Genomic DNA, 17,592 nt, shown 5'->3' with positions numbered 1-17,592 from the left:
GCTCTGTGCAGGCCAGTCAAGTTCTTCCACACCGATCTCGACAAACTATTTCTGTATGAACCTCGCTTTGTGCACGGGGGCATTATCATGCTGAAACAGGAAGGGCCTTCTCCAAACTGTTGCCACAAAGTTGGAAGCACATGCTGTATGCTGTAGCTTTAAGATGTCCCTTCACTGGAACTAAGGGTCCTAGCCCGAACCATGAAAAACAGCCCCAGACCATTATTCCTCCAGTTTGGAACTCGGTAGTGAGTGTTGCAACCGAGGACAGACGATTTTTATGCTCTACGCTCTTCAGCACTCGGCGGTCCTGTTCTGTGAGCTTGGGTGGCCTACCACTTCACGGCTGAGTCGTTGTTGCTCCTGGACGTTTCCACTTCACAATAACAGCACTTACAGTTGACCGGGGCAGCTCTAGCAGGGCAAAAATGTGACAAACTGACTTGTTGCAAAGGTGTTGGATGAAAATAGTTTAACGTAATATTTACACTATGGCATCCAGTCACAACACAGTGTGCTTTTGCTTGCATGCTGGTAAGTAGCTTGCTAGCTAACAGTCACAACACAGATGAAAGGTCGTACGTATTTTTAGTAAACAAAGCCAAAGCAAGGCGTAGGCACACGTAATGACGGTTTTAAATTTGGTAAGATAAGACACTACCATTAGTGTATTACATTTCGGAAGTAAATCCTTGGTAATGCCTGCCCCCTGAATCCAAGTGTTTGACATGGGTGGGAGGGGACCAGTAACTTTATGATCAAACTTATCAACGTACCAGCTACAGTCATTTTTCAGACTTTGGTCACACTTCTTTAAACTAGTTTCATCCAAATATGATCCAATTTGATGAAAAACATGATTTTCATTGTTCGGATCCTTTAAAAGGACTGTCATTGTGAGCATACAGTCAGTTGTTGCAATTGTAAAATACTGTACATGAACACATACAGTGCATCAACAACAATGGTACCGGACAGAATATCCAGTACAGTACATTTAATCTGAAAATATGATTTGTATCAGTAAGGAATACAACAATTAACTGCTTAGTAGAGAACAGAATAAAACATAGACAAAGTGCTAGGAGTAATAATTCAAATGCAGGTGGATCAATATGTGAATACATGTCCTCAGAGGTTAGAGAAAAATAGCCGCTGCAGGGTCTTCTACAATCGGATGTTCTGGTTTTCAGGGGAAATGGAAAATGTTAACAAGGCCGACACTCCATCTGAACAGTGCAAAAGAGAACCTACCCCAACAGTTTAGTAATTGTTGTCAAGACCAGAATGTGGGAGATCTAGTTTCTGTCATGAGGTGAGGTGTATGTGTGGTGGAAGTCAGGCGCAGGACACCGAGGCTCAGTCCAACAGAGTTTACTCAAAAATTCCAAAAGGAAACGGTAAACAAACGACCTCCAAACATAAGAGGCGAGCATTTACGCAAAAAGCGTAAAACACTAGAATAACAAAACAAGAAACAAAACACGCAGCACAAAGACAGGCGAACAACAACACACAATCCTACCAAGCAAAAAGACGGAACTTATAGGACAGGTGATGAATACACAATAGGACACAGGTGTGACAGACAGACAAAAGCAATCACACACAGAAACAAAGATCAGTGGCAGCTAGTACTCCGGGGACGGCGACCGCCGACGCCTGCTCGTACCAGGAGGGGGAGCAGCCTCGGCAGAATCCGTGACAGTACCCCCCCCTTGACGCGCGGCTCCAGCCGTGCGCCGACCCCGGCCTCGGGGACGGCCAGGAGGACGCGGACCCGGGCGCGTGGGATGCCCACGGTGGAAATCAGTCAGGAGGGATGGATCGAGGATGTCCCTCCTGGGCACCCAGCACCGTTCCTCCGGACCGTACCCCTCCCACTCCACGAGATACTGGAGACCACTCATCCGGCGCCTCGAGTCCAAGATGGTCCGGACTCTATACGCCGGGGCCCCCTCGATGTCCAAAGGGGGCGGAGGGGTCTCTCCTATCTCATTATCCTGGAGTGGACCAGCTACCACCGGCCTGAGAAGAGACACATGGAACGAGGGGTTAATATTTTTGTACTCTATAGGCAGTTGTAACCTGTAACACACCTCGTTCAACCTTCTCAGGACTTTAAAGGGCCCCACAAACCGCCGACCCAGCTTCCGGCAGGGCAGGCGGAGGGGCAGGTTTCGAGTCGAGAGCCAGACTCGATCTCCCGGTGCGTACACCGGCCCCTCACTGCGGTGGCGATCGGCGCTCGCCTTTTGTTGACGGATGGCACGCTGCAGATGGACATGGGCAGCGTCCCACGTCTCCTCCGAGCGCCGAATCCACTCGTCCACCGCAGGGGCCTCGGTCTGGCTCTCGTGCCATGGTGCCAGGACCGGCTGATACCCTAAAATACACTGGAAAGGTGTTAATCCGGTGGAGGAGTGGCGGAGAGAGTTCTGGGCCATCTCTGCCCAGGGGATATACCTCGACCACTCCTCCGGCCGGTCCCGGCAATAGGACCTCAAAAACCTACCCACATCCTGGTTCACACGTTCAACCTGCCCATTGCTCTCTGGGTGGTACCCCGAGGTAAGGCTAACCGAGACCCCCAGGCGTTCCATGAAAGCCCCCCAGACTCTGGAGGTGAACTGGGGACCTCGGTCGGACACAATATCCTCGGGGACCCCATAGTGCCGGAACACGTGGGTAAAGAGGGCCTCGGCGGTCTGTAGGGCAGTAGGGAGACCCGGCAGTGGGAGGAGACGACAGGCCTTAGAAAACCGATCCACAACGACCAAAATGGTGGTATTACCCTGGGAAGGGGGTAGATCGGTCACAAAATCTACCGAGAGGTGGGACCATGGTCGTTGTGGAACGGGCAGAGGATGTAACTTACCTCTGGGCAAATGTCTAGGTGCCTTACACTGGGCACATACCGAGCAGGAGGAGACATAAACCCTCACATCCCTGGCTAACGTTGGCCACCAGTATTTTACGCTAAGGCAGTGCACCGTCCGACCAATACCAGGATGTCCAGAGGAGGGTGATGTATGAGCCCAAGAAATAAGCCGATCACGAACCTCGAGCGGAACGTACGTCCGCCCCACAGGACACTCGGGGGGAGTAGGGTCGGTACGCAGCGCCCGCTCGATTTCCGCATCGACCTCCCATACTACCGGAGCCACCAGACAAGACTCCGGCAGTATGGAAATAGGCTCAATGGACCTCTCCTCTGTGTCATACTGCCGGGACAGGGCGTCTGCCTTACCGTTCTGGGACCCAGGGATGTAGGTGATCTTAAAAACAAACCGGGTCAGGAACATGTTCCACCTAGCCTGACGAGGGTTCAATCTCCTAGCTGCCCGGATGTACTCCAGGTTACGGTGATCAGTCAGAATGAGGAAAGGGTGTTGAGCCCCCTCAAGCCAATGCCTCCACACCTTTAGGGCCTGGACTACAGCTAACAGCTCCCTGTCCCCAACGTCATAATTGCGCTCCGCCGAGCTGAGCTTCTTAGAGTAGAATGCACAGGGGCGGAGCTTAGGTGGCGTGCCGGACCGTTGTGACAGGACTGCCCCAATACCGGTCTCGGACGCGTCCACCTCTACTTGGAAAGGCAAAGAGGGATCCGGATGCGCCAGCACCGGGGCCGAGGCGAACAGGTTCTTCAGCTTGACAAATGCCCTGTCCGCCTCAGCTGACCACTGCAAGCGCACCGGACCCCCCTTTAGCAGGGACGTAATGGGAACTGCAACCTGTCCAAAGCCCCGGATAAACCTCCGGTAGTAATTAGCAAAACCCAAGAACCGCTGCACCTCTTTTACGGTGGTTGGAGTTTGCCAATTACGCACAGCCGATACCCGATCTACCTCTATCTCCACGCCAGACGCGGACAAACGATAACCCAAAAAGGAGACGGACTCCTGGAAGAACAGGCATTTCTCTGCCTTGACATACAAGTCATGCTCCAACAGTCGTCTCAATACTCGGCGCACCTGGGCTACATGCTCGGCTCGTGTAGAAGAGTACACCAGGATGTCGTCGATGTAAACTACTACACCCTGCCCATGCATGTCCCGGAAAATCTCGTCAACAAAGGATTGGAAGACTGAAGGAGCATTCATTAACCCGTATGGCATGACGAGATACTCGTAATGACCCGAGGTGGTACTAAATGCTGTCTTCCATTCATCCCCCCCCTTAATGCGCACCAGATTGTACGCGCTCCTGAGATCTAACTTTGTGAAGAATCGCGCTCCGCGTAATGATTCCGTCATCGTCGCAATCAGTGGCAGTGGGTAGCTGTATTTAACTGTAATCTGATTGAGACTACGATAATCAATACACGGGCGCAATCCCCCGTCCTTCTTCTTCACAAAGAAGAAACTCGAGGAGACTGGGGAAGTAGAGGGCCGTATGTATCCCTGTGCCAAGGACTCGGCTATGTATGTCTCCATAGCCGCTGTCTCCTCTTGAGACAGGGGATACACATGACTCCTGGGAAGAGCTGCTCCAGTCTGGATATTTATCGCACAGTCCCCCTGTCTATGAGGAGGTAGCCTTGCTGCCCTCGATTTACTAAATACCAGTGCTAAATCCTCATACTCGGGGGGAATGCGCAGTGCGGGCACTTGGTTCGGACTCTCTACCGAGGTCGCCCCTATGGAAACACCTAGACATCTCCCTACACACTGGGCAGACCACTCCATAAGAGCCCTCTGTTGCCACGCTATGGTAGGATCGTGGGTACTTAACCAGGGAAGCCCCAACACCACTGGGTACGCAGGAGAGTCAATCAGATAGAACTGAATGATCTCCTCATGACCCCCCTGCGTAGTCATCGTCAGTGGTGCTGTGACATCCCTGATCAGACCCGACCCCAACGGCCGGCTGTCTAATGCATGGACAGGGAATGGAACTTCTACCGGCCGAAGGGGAATTCCTAACCTAGCACAAAATTTACGATCAATAAAGTTCCCAGCTGCGCCTGAATCTACTAGCGCCTTATGCTGGGAATGAGGTGCCACCTGTGGAAAACGCACAGGAATACTCATGTGACCAACAGAGAGCTCTGGGTAAGTGGGGCGCCTACTCACCTGAAATGACTCCCCAGTGCGTGACCTGTTGTCCCCTCTCTCAGAAGACCCTCCCCAGCACCTGACCGTGGTGTGTCCTCCACGGCCACAGTTGGTGCAGGGGTTGGCCCTCCTCGGGTTCTCCCTCCTCCTCTCTCTAGCGCCAGCACCCCCGAGCTCCATAGGAATAGGCTCGGAGGTGCTGGAGGATGGAATGGACGACCCCCACTCGGGACGTCCGCGGGTAGCCAGCAGGCTGTCTAGACTGATGGAGATGTCCACCAGCTGGTCGAACGACAGGTTGGTGTCCCTGCAGGCCATCTCACGACGGACGTCCTCTCGTAGGCTACACCGATAGTGGTCAATGAGGGCCCTCTCATTCCATCCCGCATCCGCTGCTAGTGTCCGGAACTCCAGTGCGAACTCCTGTGCGCTCCTCCTCCCCTGTCGGAGGTGGAATAGACGCTCTCCCGCCGCTTTCCCCTCAGGTGGATGATCGAAGACAGTCCTGAAGCGGCGGGAAAACTCCGCGTAGGTGATGGTGGCGGCGTCTATTCCCCTCCATTCGGCGTTGGCCCACTCCAACGCCTTCCCGGAGAGACAGGAGATGAGGGCGGAGACGCTCTCGTATCCCGAGGGCGCCGGGTGTATGGTGGCAAGGTAAAGTTCTACCTGTAGGAGAAAGCCCTGACACCCGGCTGCAGAACCGTCATATGCCCTCGGGAGCGAGAGCCGAATGCCACTGGGTTCCGGTGCTGAGAGAGGAGGACTGGCCGTTGGTGCTGGGATGGTGTGAGACGGCGTGGGCACCTCCCGATTCATCAACCGGCGCAGTCTGTTGGACACCTCGTCCATGGCGACCCCGAGTTGCCGGATCATGGCGTCCTGGTAATTAATCCGGTCCTCCAGGGAATCGGGTATCGCCGCTGTTCCTGCTGACTCCATGGAGATGGTGTGTTGTTCTGTCATGAGGTGAGGTGTATGTGTGGTGGAAGTCAGGCGCAGGACACCGAGGCTCAGTCCAACAGAGTTTACTCAAAAATTCCAAAAGGAAACGGTAAACAAACGACCTCCAAACATAAGAGGCGAGCATTTACGCAAAAAGCGTAAAACACTAGAATAACAAAACAAGAAACAAAACACGCAGCACAAAGACAGGCGAACAACAACACACAATCCTACCAAGCAAAAAGACGGAACTTATAGGACAGGTGATGAATACACAATAGGACACAGGTGTGACAGACAGACAAAAGCAATCACACACAGAAACAAAGATCAGTGGCAGCTAGTACTCCGGGGACGGCGACCGCCGACGCCTGCTCGTACCAGGAGGGGGAGCAGCCTCGGCAGAATCCGTGACAGTTTCGGGCGTTTCCTTTACACCTGCTACATTAGGTTAGAGCAAAAACAACAGAAAGGGTCAAATGTCAATAATCTGGTTTGAGCTGATAGGGTTAACTGTATTGGCTTCATTCCAAGGTGTGAAAAGTGTAACAGATTTGTGATACTATAGTGATGGTTGATTTGATCCTGTATAGTGTGATGTGGGCTGGAATGGTCTGCAGGCTCCCAGTGTTTCTCTCTTTTTTGAAATTTGTCTGGAGAAGTTAAAAAGTGAGCAGGCCATCAGCAATACATTATGTATGAGGAACTCCTGCTGGATTTTGTTCAGGTGGCATCATATGGGGCAGCCAAGTGGAAATGCTGCCCGTTCACTTAAGGCCCACTATCTGTGGTAATCTCTCTACATGAAAGCAGCACAGCCATGGTTATCATTGTACCTGCTATTTGAGATGGGGATTTAGCCTTTTTTATGTTGCTGTATGTATGATGTGGTTATATGACTACAAAACATACATTGGTTATACCATCTCATCTGCAGATACTGTTGACAAATTGTATACTTTGGGGTTATTGGGTTGTTTTTTAAATGAATGTCCTAATCAATGGAGAAAATATGTTTGACATACTGTAAATAACAAAATCACATTTTCTTTTGAAGTCCAATTTTCTTTTGAGGGGTTTATCGAACAGCTCTTAATTTTCTAAATTTCTGTTGGAATCTTAAATACTTTTAACTAGCCTGGAGAAATACATTTTCATAACATATTTCACTACTTTGCTGCTTATCTTCAGCCAAATAGGGATTAAAGGAATAATGAAGGGCTTCGGGGAAAAACATTCATGAAGTTGTCCATTCTTTGTGAATATGAAAAATACATGCGTAGTTAGAATACAACAAATATATGCCTAGTTAGAATATGGAACATACATGCCGAGTTAGAAACTTCTGCACATGTGAGGCTGAAACTATGACAGTATGTTCTATTTTAATTAATTATGTAAATAAAATAAAAACCTAACAAAATAAATTGACATCTCCCTCAAATTAATCAAGGGTCACATATTTTAAGTAAAATATGAAAAAGCCTGCAAGCCCTGTCTAGGTAGTCCTCCTAAACCTGGAAACTCTTTCCTGTAATACATCTAACATCAATTTTGATCAACATAGCTGTTGTCCTTGAGCATGACATGAAATAATGCTTGATAGTGTTTTGAATGAACTATCACATAACAGAACCTACAAAGCCCTTTGAGCTTATCCCAGCAAATCACAGAGGAGCACATCGACACCACAGCCTAGGGCCTTTTCTGATACAGTATGTTGCCATAAGTCAAACACAGGGAGATGTGTAGCAAACCTTAACGCTAAAACAAGGCCAACAAATTCCTCTAAAGCAGCGAATGAGTAATTCTACTCAATGTAATTAAATTGTGTTTCAGTGCCCAGAGACTAAGCTTTCTAGCATTAGAGAGGCATGTGGAAAGCACATCAAATCAAGTAAGCGCCATAGGCTGGAAAATAATGCCAGATCAGGATCAATTATATTGGGCACAGTAGACTCACTCACACAGGGAGAGAGGACCTTGGCGAGGGGACTACATTCTTCTCACAAACATAAACACACATCATACTAATTAGCAGCAGTGCCACAAACTATAGGAAGGGTAGAGGAAGCAGGCACACACAACAAAAGAAGAACAGTCACAACACATTAAAGATGATGGAACAAATACTGAAAGAACTACAAACATAATTGCATGATGAACATGAGATTAAAATATATATTGCAGTAATAAATTGACACGACCAAACAATCAGGCAGGTCCTTGTAGATAATACAGGAGAAAACAACAGGGTGACGACAGCCTGCAGAGAAAGCAGGAGACCTGTAGCCACAGAAGTGCTTTGGTGAAGTGGCTTGAAATCTCTCTCTCTCGCTCTCTCTCTCTCTCGCGCGCTATAATTTTCCTGGGTGGAATGATGGATGAGCTGGTGTCAGCCTGTGTTCATTATAATGCAGACCATCTATTCTTCTGTGAGACGCCCTGTGCTCCAGGAAATGCCAGAGAGGTATTGCGCTCCGGAGGGAAGAGAAACTCACGTCTGATCATAGAAGAATCTGCTGGGGCTTTTGTTGATTTACCACCTAGTGATGATCAATCCATCAGTAATGAAGATAGTGTTCTACTGTGTTCTTTTAGAGCACTTAACGCACACTCACTATGCCATGATTACAACCCTTTTCAGGGCTCGCTTTGCACACCGTGTCACATTCAACTAACATGGCCATTACACTGTTTTGTGTGTCTGTAGGTCATGCCTATAAAACTATTGAAACGATAAATGATTCAAGATGGTTTCTCCTCCTAAAGCAAAGCTTGTCCAAGAGGGAACGTTTGCAGGGACACAGTGAAGCATTTTATTTGGAGACACAGGTTGTTGGCTTGATGTACTACATTTATCTAAACTAAACTAAACTAATAGCAGTTCCGTTCCAATGATTAGAGTAGCTGTTGATGGCAGTGAGAGTCAAAGGATTTATGTCCACTGTCTGTGCAGATGTTTGTGGGTGTGACTGGGTAGAATGCTACTGCCACACCAAGGGACACACAAACACACCATAACAAGACTAACCACAGAGTCTAGACACAGGCATTAGACCTAATCATTACAGTAATGCATCTTTCCCTTCTAATCTAGCTCAAGCCACTAAGATATGCTGTGAGGAGGAATGTATTGTATTGAAATAGATTGATCTAAGTGGATAGCACTTCACTGTATGAGCCATCTAGCTTGTCACCACAACGGTGTAATGCTGCATGGGAGAGTATAGAGGACTGGAGGGGGTATTGAACATGGAGTAAAATGAATTCTGGCTTGTTCCCTGAGCAGGGGGATCAATGACAGCGAGGAAGCTGAGCTCTCAACCATCTGATTCATATCTTAGTTTTTTCTGCTTTTCAGCTCGAAAAACACAGGGCAAGATGCCAGCCGTATATTTGCAGGCATATATAGCAGGTGTTTCCTCAATACATGCAGAAAGAATAACAGCATGAATTGGCTATTATAATGCGATAGCTATCACCATCTCGTGACGTATGTGGCGCGCAATGGTCTGTGCTGGTCTTTTTCTAAAAAGCCCATAGGACTTCATGAAAATGTTATTCGATGAATAAACCTGCAATGAAGGTCTCGCATGGACATAATGTGCAGTATGTGCACAAAAGTCACATAATAATTGTCAGATTGCGATGTGAATGGGGTAGGCGAAGTCAAACGCAGGACACCGAGCTACTGGAAATGATACTTTACTAACAAAGTAACCAGAATACAAAACAACCTCCAAACAGGGAGGGGAAATACCCGCACACTAGCAACTGCCGAAAATGACGAGAACAATCACACACAACACACAATGAACGACAGAGGGTTAAATAGGGAATACAATACAACATAATAGGAAACAGGTGTACACAATCAAGACAAAACAAGTCAAACACAGAAACATAGATCGGTGGCAGCTAGTACTCCGGGGACGACGAACGCCGAAGCCTGCCCGAGCAAGGAGGAGGAGCAGCCTTGGCTGATTCCGTGACAGTACCCCCCCCCTTGACGCGCGGCTCCAAGATGGACGCAGAGCAGGGCGAGTCGGATGACTCCGGTGGAAGTCCCTCAACATGGAGGGATCTAGGATGTCCCTCCTGGGGACCCAGCACCGTTCCTCTGGACCGTACCCCTCCCACTCCACGAGATACTGCAGGCCCCCCGTCCGACGCCTCGAATCCAAGATGGAACGGACTGAGTACGCCGGAGCCCCCTCGATGTCCAACAGGGGCGGAGGAGCCTCTCGTACCTCACTCTCCTGGAGTGGACCAGCCACCACCGGCCTGAGGAGAGACACATGGAACGAGGGGTTAATGCGGTAATTAATGGGCAGTTGTAACCTATAGCATACCTCGTTCAATCTCCTCAGGACTTTAAATGGCCCCACAAACTTCCGGCAGGGCAGGCGAAGGGGCAGGTTTCGGGTCGAGAGCCAGACCCGATCTCCCGGTGCATACACCGGAGCCTCACTGCGGTGGCGATCGGCGCTCGCCTTTTGCCGCTTGATAGCCCGCTGCAGATGGACATGCGCAGCGTTCCAAGTTTCTTCCGAGCACCGAAACCACTCGTCCACCGCAGGGGCTTCGGTCTGGCTCTGATGCCAAGGTGCCAGAACCGGCTGATAACCTAGCACACACTGGAAAGGCGTAAGGTTAGTGGACGAATGGCGGAGTGAGTTTTGGGCTATCTCTGCCCAGGGAATATATCCCGACCACTCCTCTTGCCGGTCCTGGCAATACGACCTCAGAAACCTACCCACATCCTGGTTCACTCTCTCCACCTGCCCATTACTCTCGGGGTGAAAACCTGAGGTAAGGCTAATCGAGACCCCCAGACGTTCCATAAATGCCCTCCAGACTCTAGAGGTGAACTGGGGACCCCGATCAGACACTATATCCTCAGGCACCCCATAGTGCCGGAAGACGTGTGTAAACAGGGCCTCAGCAGTTTGTAGGGCAGTAGGGAGACCTGGCAGGGGAATGAGACGGCAGGCTTTAGAAAACCGATCCACAACGACCAAGATCGTAGTGTTCCCCTGGGAGGGGGGAAGGTCCGTGACAAAATCCACCGATAGGTGAGACCACGGCCGTTGTGGGTAGGGGTTGTAACTTCCCCCTGGGCAGGTGTCTAGGTGCCTTACACTGGGCGCACACCGAGCAGGAGGAAACATAAACCCTCACGTCCTTCGCTAAAGTTGGCCACCAGTACTTCCCACTAAGGCAGTGCACTGTCCGACCAATACCCGGATGACCAGAGTAGGGTGACGTGTGAGCCCAGTATATCAAACAATCGCGAACCTCGAGCGGCACGTACCTCCGACCCTCTGGACACTGTGGAGGAGTAGGATCGGAACGTAACGCCCGCTCGATTTCCGCATCAACCTCCCACACCACCGGTGCCGCCAGACAAGACTCCGGGAGTATGGGAGTAGGCTCAATGGACCTCTCCTCTGTGTCATATAGTCAGGACAGAGCGTCTGCCTTAGCGTTTTGGGACCCTGTGTCACGATCGTTACAGGAAGCGGACCAAGGCGCAGCGTTGAACGTGAACATATTTATTTAATAAATGATCACACGACCAAAACAACAAAACGATGACGTGACAGTCAATGGTCAATAAACAAACCAAACACGAACAAGAAACCACAACACAAAGTGAAAAGACCGATAGTTAAATATGGCTCCCAATCAGAGACAACCAGCTGACACTCGTTGCCTCTGATTGGGAGTCACTCAGGCCAACATAGATTTACCAACATAGACTTACACACCCTGGCTCAACATACCATAGTCCCCAGAGCCAGGGCGTTACAGTACCCCCCCCCCAAAGGCGCGGACTCCGGCCGCGCCAAACAACCACAACAGGGGAGGGACCGGGTGGGCACTCCGCCACGGCGGCGGATCCGGCTCCGGACATGACCCAGGCACGGGTTGTGCTGGACTGACGACGCACACCCCTGGCTTGATGCGTGGAGGAGGAACGGGCCGGACCGGGCTGACGAAGCGCACCCCTGACTTGGTGCGGGGAGCAGGAACGGGCCGGACCGGGCTGGCGACGCGCACCACAGACTTGGTGCGGAGAGCAGGAACGGGCCGGACAGGGCTGACGAAACGCACCACAGACCTGGTGCGGAGAGCAGGCACGGGCCGTGCCGGACTGACGACGCACACCACTGACTTGGTGCGGGGAGCTTGGATGGGCCGGACTGGGCTGGCGACGCGCACCACAGACTTGGTGCGGAGAGCAGGAGCGGGCCGAGCCGGGCTGTCGAAGCGAACCCTGACTTGGTGCGGGGAGCAGGAACGGGCCGATCCGGGCTGACGAAACGCACCACAGACTTGGTGCGGGGAGCAGGAATGGGCCGGACCGGGCTGGCGACGCGCACCACCGACTTGGTACGGAGAGCAGGAACGGGCCGGACAGGGCTGACGACGCGCACCACAGGCTCGGTGCGAGAGGCAGGAACAGGCCGAACCGTACTGGGGACACACGCCACTGGCCCTATGCAGGGATCAGGAACGGGCCGGACCGGACTGGTAATACACCCCAGTACCTCTCGCCGTGCCTCCACACTTTCCCTCTCCTCTGTGACCAGTGGCCCCCTTAACCTGGCGGCCTCCTCTTCACACCCGCTGGACCGCTCCATCGCGGCCTCCTGCTGCCCCGTCGTCCACGTCGTGAGCCCCCCCCTAAAAAATTTCTGGGGTTCTCTCCTCCCCGTGGACCAGGCCTCCCTAGCTCTCGCCAGACTCTCGATCCATTGCTTCATAGACCAGCCTCTCTCCTCTTCACTTAGCGTGGCCCAGCCGAAACTCCTACTCCCCTGATCCCAGGTCCTTCCTCTCTCCTCTTCATGCTGCTTGGTCCTGTCTTGGTGGTTTCTTCTGTCACGATCGTCTAATGAGGGAGACCAAGGCGCAGCGTTGAACGTGAACATATTTCTTTAATAAATGATCACACGACCAAAACAACAAAACGATGACGTGACAGTCAATGGTCAATAAACAAACCAAACACGAACAAGAAACCACAACACAAAGTGAAAAGACCGATAGTTAAATATGGCTCCCAATCAGAGAAAACCAGCTGACACTCGTTGCCTCTGATTGGGAGTCACTCAGGCCAACATAGATTTACCAACATAGACTTACACACCCTGGCTCAACATACCATAGTCCCCAGAGCCAGGGCGTTACACCCTGGTCTATAGGTGAGCTTAAATACAAAGCGGGAGAGAAACATAGACCACCTTGCCTGGCGAGGGTTCAGCCTCCTCGCTGCCCGGATGTACTCCAGGTTACGATGGTCAGTCAGAATGAGAAAAGGGTGTTTAGCCCCCTCAAGCCAATGTCTCCACACCTTCAGGGCTTGAACCACAGCTAGCAGCTCCCTGTCCCCCACATCATAATTGCGCTCCGCCGGACTGAGCTTCTTAGAATAGAAAGCACAGGGGCGGAGTTTAGGTGGCGTACCCGAGCGCTGAGACAGCACAGCGCCGATCCCAGCCTCGGAAGCGTCCACCTCCACCTGGAATGCCAAAGAGGGATCCGGATGCGCCAGCACCGGAGCCGAGGTAAACAGGTCCTTCAGACGTTTAAACGCCCTGTCCGCCTCAGCTGACCACTGCAGGTGCACCGGACCCCCCTTTAGCAGAGAGGTAATGGGAGCTGCTACCTGTCCAAAGCCCCGGATAAACCTCCGGTAGTAATTGGCAAAACCCAAGAAGCGCTGCACCTCCTTTACCGTGGTGGGAGTCTGTCAATTACGCATGGCAAAAACGCGGTCAATCTCCATCTCTACCCCTGACGCGGACAACCGATGTCCCAGGAAGGAGATGGACTCCTGGAAGAACAGACATTTCTCCGCCTTCGCATACAGGTCATGCTCCAACAGTCTACCAAGCACTCGACGCACCAGGGACACATGCTCGGCTCGTGTAGCAGAGTATATTAGAATGTCATCAATATACACCACAACACCCTGTCCATGCAAGTCCCGGAAAATCTCGTCCACAAATGATTGGAAGACTGAAGGAGCATTCATTAAACCGTATGGCATGACGAGGTACTCATAGTGACCCGAGGTGGTACTGAATGCTGTCTTCCGCTCATCTCCCTCCCTAATGCGCACCAAGTTGTACGCGCTCCTGAGATCCAATTTTGTGAAGAATCGCGCCCCGTGTAATGACTCCGTCATACTAGCAATCAGAGGGAGAGGATAGCTGTATTTGATTGTGATCTGATTTAGACCACGGTAATCAATACACGGGCGTAAACCCCCATCCTTCTTCTTCACACAAAATAAACTTGAGTACGCAGGGGAAGTGGACGGCCGTATGTAACCCTGTCTCAGAGATTCGGTTACGTAGGTCTCCATAGCGGCCGTCTCCTCCTGAGACAGAGGATACACGTGACTACGTGGAAGCGCAGCGCCTACTTGGAGGTCTATCGCACAATCCCCCTGTCGATGAGGTGGTAATTGAGTCGCCTTCTTCTTACTGAAGGCGAGTGCCAAATCGGCATACTCAGGTGGAATGTGCAAGGTGGGAACTTGGTTCGGGCTTTCCACCGTCGTTGCCCCTACGGAAACTCCGCATAGCTGACCGTAGCGGCGTCTATCCCACCCCACTCGGCGTTGGCCCACTCCAGCGCCTTGCCGGACAGACAGGAGATGAGGGCGGACACGCTCTCGTATCCCGAGGGCGCCGGGTGAATGGTTGCTAGGTAGAGTTCAACCTGGAGTAGGAAACCCTGGCACCCGGCCGCTGTGCCATCATAAGCCCTCGGGAGCGAGAGCCGAATCCCACTGGACCCCGGAGGTGAAACGATGGGCATCACCGATGGTGGTGGTATCGTTGGAGGGGGTATAGGTAGACCCCCTCTTTCCCATCGATCAATGGTGTACACCACCCGTTCCATGGCGGTGCCGAGATCCTGGATCATGGCCGCTTGGTGTTCAACGCGTGCCTCTATAGATCCAGCTGGCACCGCCTCTCCTGCTGACTCCATGAGAGGTGTGTGATTCTGTCAGATTGCGACGTGAATGCGGTAGGCGAAGTCAAACGCAGGACACCGAGCTACTGGACACAATACTAACACACAATGAACGACAGAGGGTTTAATAGGGAATACAATACAACATAATAGGAAACAGGTGTACACAATCAAAACAAAACAAGTCAAACACAGAAACATAGATCGGTGGCAGCTAGTACTCCGGGGACGACGAACGCCGAAGCCTGCCCGAGCAAGGAGGAGGAGCAGCCTCGGCTGATTCCGTGACAATAATACAAGACATTGTCATATACACTGAGTGTACAAAAATTTAGGAACACCTGCTCTTTCCATGACTATGGAGTGGTTTCGCGGAAACAGATTAAGCCTAATCCTAAACTAAATTGTACTTTTAAACTGGACTAACTGAAATTGCATTTCTCAGACATGGTTTAAAATAGTCTCAGACTTGCCCTAGTCTAGATTTAAAAAGTCTGATTTCCAGAAGGATGATTAGAGTTAATCTAGATCTAAGTGAAGGCTTAAATTAAACCTGGCCAGAGGAGGTTTAACTTCAGATTAATGGATGTTGGCCCCTAGGTTGACCTTGGCAATGGAGGAAAATTGATTACCTGGACTAGTTTAATGATGATCAAAGGCCAGACAAAAGGGTGGTTATAGACAGGAGAAACCCACTCAATGATTTTGATTAAATCAATTTCCATGATCGTTTCCGTGTGTACAAAGAAAATGCTACTGACATTATTTGTTTGCTTGAGCCAAGGCTTTTATCTGACTCTCTTCGGGGAAGGCCCATCCCTCCTTCCCTACAAGTACTGATCCCCTTTAGGTTTTTGGCATCTGGACCCTTCCATCGTGAAACAGGAGATTTGTGTGGTGTAAGTGAACCGTCTAAATGCAGAATAGTCCACAAAGTCTGCAATGATATATGTGAACTGAAAGACAATTACATCAAGTTCCCTGATGCTGCTGCCCAAGCCAACTACAAGGTAGAATTCTATGAATATGGGAACTTCCATGGAGTCATTGGCTGTATAGATGGATGTCATATTCTCATCAAGTGTCCCTCTACAGCAGATGCTGAGGAGTACAGGAATCGTAAAAACTGGTTCTCAATAAATGTACAAAGTGTGTGCACTCCCAATTTGCAGTTCTCCAACATTGTTGTATGTTGGAAAGGTACAAATCATGACTCAAAGACTTTCCAAAACTCCTCTTTGTATGCTCAGCTTGAAGGAGGACAACATAGTGGAATCATACTTGGTGACAGTCGGTATGCATAAACCAACTACTTGTTCTCCATCTATCTTCATGCAATAGGACCTGAGCAACAACGGTACAACCAAGCCCATATCCGCACCAGAGGTGTAGTGGAGCACATGTTTGGTGTATCAAGAATTGTCCACCACCCAAAGGACATTCTGCCAACTTGACACAACTGTGGGAAGCATTGTAGTCAACATGGCCCAGCATCCCTGTGGAACACTTTCGACACCTTGTAGAGTCCATGCCCCGACGAATTGAGGCTGTTCGGTGGGCAAAACAAAGGAAGGTATTCCTAATGTTTAGTTTACTCAGTGTATACTATAGTTTTTCTCTTTCAGGCTTGCATGGCTAATAATATTGATTGGGTCAAAATAATCATAAAGGAGTATTAGTTGTGTAGTATAGTGGACAGAATGCATGGACCTAGGCCTACTCTATTAAACTGAACACTGAGTAGGATTTCTGACTGTGAGTATGGTTAACATTTATATTAATTTAATTGACAATCGCATGGGGGAAAATGCAACAGACTTCACACAATGACTGATAGTTTATTGATTTATTGGACTAAATATGTTGTCAATATTTTGTATGTTCACATCACAATGCCTTTGCTGTCATTGCACAATTCACCTCGGTGCACAACCTCAGAAAGAAGCATTGTGTGGTTGTTACACTGACTATTACATTGTCACTTCATTATTGTTACACTGTGATGTCATATTGCTACAGTGTAACAATGTTGCATTGTGTACCAATAAAATAGTTGCAAAGATGACAAGGTGTAGTGACACTTACTGTGTCACTCTCATGGATGTCATTGATTCTGACTTCCTCTCATTGATTATGACATCCCCTGGCCCCGGGGACACTGTAGATATGATCTACTGTGACTGGTTACATTATGTAATAATCATAATTCAACAGTCTATTACCATTTAACAATGAAGGAAATGCAACCGTGATGTAATAATAACATATGTAGGCCTGGTAATAATTCCACTGATACATTTATTGCAACAGTTCTACTGTTAGGTGAAACAATTTAACAATGCAACACTCATATGAATAGCCTACACTGTAACAGTTAGGGAGATGATGTGTGATGTGCTTCGATGACAGCTGATTGTCAGTGAGAGCCACTGGCGCCTCTAGCGTCGCATCAAAGCCTGTATCAAAGATTCTAAACAGTGCTGTAATCCTTTGCTTTGATCACGTGAGAACTCTACTTGGCCAAATGGGAAAGCGAGTCTCTCGTATCCTGCCGGCCGCCATTACATTGCTATGCGTGGTGGGCTGGCAG

General features: G+C 50.1%; 1 pseudogene across 1 annotated transcript; it reads left to right on the top strand.

The window, feature by feature from the left end:
- Positions 1-14,835: 14,835 nt before the first annotated feature.
- On the top strand, positions 14,836-16,456 carry LOC311127461 (putative nuclease HARBI1; annotated as a pseudogene). The gene is made up of 2 exons: positions 14,836-14,878; positions 15,684-16,456. The product of its transcript is annotated as a putative nuclease HARBI1 (transcript).
- Positions 16,457-17,592: the final 1,136 nt, after the last annotated feature.

This window comes from Coregonus lavaretus (assembly GCF_964263955.1).
Source record: "Coregonus lavaretus genome assembly, chromosome: 4".
NCBI classification, from domain to species: domain Eukaryota; kingdom Metazoa; phylum Chordata; class Actinopteri; order Salmoniformes; family Salmonidae; genus Coregonus; species Coregonus lavaretus.
The sequence above is the reverse complement of the archived record's forward strand: the minus strand, read 5'-3'. Positions and strand labels throughout refer to the sequence as shown.